The sequence below is a fragment of the Ochotona curzoniae genome, unplaced genomic scaffold (genome assembly GCF_017591425.1).
Source record: "Ochotona curzoniae isolate NIBS_2020 unplaced genomic scaffold, NIBS_Ocur_1.0 scaffold_4701, whole genome shotgun sequence".
NCBI lineage: Eukaryota > Metazoa > Chordata > Mammalia > Lagomorpha > Ochotonidae > Ochotona > Ochotona curzoniae.
In genome coordinates this window covers 33,151,287-33,155,197 of record NW_024467122.1, presented here as the reverse complement: position 1 = coordinate 33,155,197, position 3,911 = coordinate 33,151,287, and the positions used below count along the sequence as shown (strand labels likewise).

The window sequence follows — 3,911 nt, the reverse complement described above, 5'->3', positions numbered from 1 at the left end:
AGTCTAGGAATAATTTCTTGCTTTAAAGTAAGTCTTACACAGATTAAGTAAATCAGCTGATCACATAAATCAGCTCTTGTAACACTACCTTATTTAGTGCAGGCCATGGCTCTCAAATTAATTTCTCTTGATATTTCTGTACACAAATAATTTAGGGCCATTTATATTTTCCTTTGATGAATTTGACAACTTTTTTTTTTTAAGATTTATTTGTTTTTGTTGGAAAGTCAGATATACAGAGAGGAGGAAAGACAGAGAGGAAGATCTTTTGTTCAATGATTCACTCCCCAAGTGGCCAGCCGGTCGTAGATACACCGATCCAAAGCCAGAAGCTAGGAGCTTCTCCCGGGCCTCCCACGCCGGTGCAGGGTCCCAAGACTTTGGACTATCTTAGACTACTTTCCCAGGCTACAAGCAGGGAGCCGGATTAGAAATGATACCCTTATGGGATCCTTGCACATGCAAGGCAAGGACTTTAGCCACTAGGTTACTGTGCTGGGCTCTAACAGCCTTCTATTTTTCCTTTTTCTATATGTGGCAAATATTTTTCCTGTTTTTAAAATATAAGGAATTAGGGCTGGCATTGTGGCATAGTGGGTAAATCCACTGTGTGTTACTGCCATCATCAAACGGGCACTGTTCAAGTCTCTGCTGTCTCTCTTCTGAACCAACTTCCTGCTAATAGCCTGGGAAAAGCTTTGTTTGGGCTGCTGCCTGCTCCATCCCCAGCCATTTGAGGAGTGAGCCAGCGGATGGAAGCTCTCTCTCTCTCTCTCCTGTTCTCTGCAGCTCTGACTTTCCAATAAAAAGAGAAAATCTTTAACAGTTTAAAAGTGACCATCTGGGTGTACAGCCTAATTCTGAAGCAGCTTACAACTTGTGGGGATATTAAGCTCATGGCCTGTTCTGTAACTCTGCCCATCTTGCTTTTGATTTTGCTACCCATGTATCCCTTAGTAAACTATGCAGTTCTTAAGGTTTTAACAAAGTGAGAAAAATGAAAAAGTGATATATTTCTTCAAATCCCAAAATCAGACATCAATTAATAGTTTTGAAGTCAGAAATAGCAGTATGAGACAAGCCATTAGGATAAACATATCAGCATATTTTATGTGTAATGGCAATTAAACTCAGAAGGCATGGTATTTTTTGATGGGGGAGAGAGGATGAAGCATAGTACTTCTATTACTTTTCAAAAGCTGTGAAAAAACAATGATATGCACGGAGAAAAACAGGTTTAGCAATAATCCCTGTGGGTCTTCTGTTAGTTTTTCTCCATAATAACAAACTCATACATGAGTTCACACTATTTTCTTTTTTGTGCTTCAGAAAACTTGGTACATATTTTTAAATATTTAAAAATTACTAGTCTTTAGCAGGTATTTTACTGCAAAGTGTTGTGTGCTTTTGGGGAAGGAGAGGGAGTCAAGACATCAGGAAGAAGATGTAAAACTTGAGATTTTATAAATAGGCTGTATTCCTCCATACACTTTAACCCTGGCGTTTTGGCCTTCAGTTTGTTTGACCTTCAATTTCTGTCACCAGGCTGTAAGCTCTGACCATCATTTCATAATATGCAAAGGTGTGACTTGAACAGAATGATTTCTGCTGTGGTTAAAGACAATATTTGATAGAGTGCTTCTCGAAAGTGGTCCTGTCCTGCATGTCTGTGTCTAACAGTGAGAAGGTTGGAGCACAGGAAATACCAGATCCAAATGAACAGTGTGATTCCTCAACTGCACTTCTCAGGCCAGACAGGTGGGTTTCAGCCTCTTGGCATTCCACCTCCGGGAAGTCTGGCTGCCAGGTGCCTGGGTGACACTGGCGAAGGGGCGTGGTCCCAACTCCGGAACCAGTGGAGGGCTTGCCATACCCACGGTTACGTCGGGTCCACTCAAGCTCACCGGTGACTGAATTGGACATCGACCTGAGAAACTCGGGCTTGGGGCTTGTGTGACTCGTGTGTGCGTGTGTGTGTGGGGGGGATGCTGCTGTTCCAGAACCGAAGATAAAGTAATCCAGAGCAAGCAATGTGAGAGGATTAGCACGCGGTCCCTTGAAAGCCTTTTGGCTGACAGGGCTTTCGTGTCACGGTGAAATATTGGTCACACATCCTGTATTTAATCTTGGGGGACCTGAACTCGCCCCAGGGACCCAGTGTCCTAGGCCCAAGCTCTCAGACACCGACCGCTCCTTCCAGACGGCTCGGGTTCCTGTCACTCAGTAGCAACCGCCCAGGTGGCGAGACTCCCGTCATGCCCCGCGGGAGGGAGGGACGCGCCCGCCCTCACAGCCCGGAGCTCCGGCCGGCCAACACACGCCTACCCGTGATGCCCCGGGCGCTCATTTGCATGCCGCGCGCAACAGGTAAGCCCGAGTCAGGTCCGCGGGCGTCCTGCCTGGCCTGTGGTCACGGCGCAAAATCACCGCGCCTCGGGACCTGGTGCCGTGCTACACAACGGCCCTAGCCGTTCCAGCTGCTCGCCAAGGCGCGCGAATTACTCACCATCAGTAAGAAAGGGGAGATCTCGCCGACCTTTATATAGGCTGCGGGCGAGGCTTCAATCGTGCTCGCTTCGGCAGCACATATACTAAAATTGGAACGATACAGAGAAGATTAGCATGGCCCCTGCGCAAGGATGACACGCAAATTCGTGAAGCGTTCCATATTTTGTACCCTAATTTTTCTTCTAATTCGAAGAAAATAATGTAACCTGGTTCCCGCTCTAATTCGAAGAAAATAATGTAACCTGGTTCCCGCTCCATGCTCGGCCGTTTGCATCTTAAAAGTCAGCAACTCTGTTCCCGCACGAGTTGCTGGTCGAAGAGTCCTTGCCAAGTCCTGAATGAACGCGTTCTGCTTACTCGGAATGACAGCAGCACTGACTCCCTGCTCATTTGGGGAACTCGTCTTCCACAGCCGGAGCGGATTCTGGAGCTCCGGGACCAACTTACGCTGGAGGCACAAGATCCATTGGTCTTCCTGAGCCTTAGGACACTTGGAAATGCCAGCTACCTGGACCCTCTGCCATTGTCCATGCCCGCAATGATGGACATATGACTGTGTGTGAAGAACTATACTATAGTAATGTTATGGGGGAACTCAGTGATGGGGAGGGAAGTGGAGAGGGCGTAAGGGAGATCCCAGGGCTTATGGAACTGTGTCATAAAATGGTAATTTGCCAGCTACCATTTGGGAAGGCTCTGTGGTGAGGATTATGGCTGAACCTTCAGGGGGAAGGGGAAAAGTGTGGCGTTCCGATACAAGTCGGATACAGGTGTTTCAAAGATGCAGGTACAAAATATGGAACGCTTCACGAATTTGCGTGTCATCCTTGCGCAGGGGCCATGCTAATCTTCTCTGTATCGTTCCAATTTTAGTATATGTGCTGCCGAAGCGAGCACAATTGAGATCTCGCCCGCAGCCTATATAAAGGTCGGCAGGATCTCCCCTTTCTTACTGATGGTGAGTAATTCGCGCACCTTGGCGAGCAGCTGGAACGGCTAGGGCCGTTGTGTAGCACGGCACCAGGTCCCGAGGCGCGGTGATTTTGCGCCGTGACCACAGGCCAGGCAGGACGCCCGCGGACCTGACTCGGGCTTACCTGTTGCGCGCGGCATGCAAATGAGCGCCCGGGGCATCACGGGTAGGCGTGTGTTGGCCGGCCGGAGCTCCGGGCTGTGAGGGCGGGCGCGTCCCTCCCTCCCGCGGGGCATGACGGGAGCGCGCGGTGCACGAGCCGTCCGGCCCGGGGAGGCTGCTGCCGTCGTGAGGCGGCCAGCGACGCGGGAAGCGCGGCCTGGGGACCAGGACGTGTCCTCGCGCTACTCGCTCTAATGAGCGGATTAAAAACAAACCAAAAACCCCAAAGCAGGCCCCTGGCCATTTTCACACATCTGTAGAAGTGAAG

At 49.3% G+C, this 3,911-nt stretch overlaps 2 non-coding genes across 2 annotated transcripts; one reads left to right on the top strand and one right to left on the bottom strand.

The window, feature by feature from the left end:
• The first annotated feature begins 2,567 nt into the window (after positions 1–2,567).
• Positions 2,568–2,674, top strand: LOC121149520. The gene has a single exon (XR_005882679.1). It is a non-coding gene; the product is annotated as a U6 spliceosomal RNA (small nuclear RNA).
• Positions 2,675–3,298: 624 nt separating this feature from the next.
• LOC121149519 lies at positions 3,299–3,405 on the bottom strand. Its single transcript, XR_005882678.1, has one exon. It is a non-coding gene; the product is annotated as a U6 spliceosomal RNA (small nuclear RNA).
• Between the last annotated feature and the right edge of the window lie 506 nt (positions 3,406–3,911).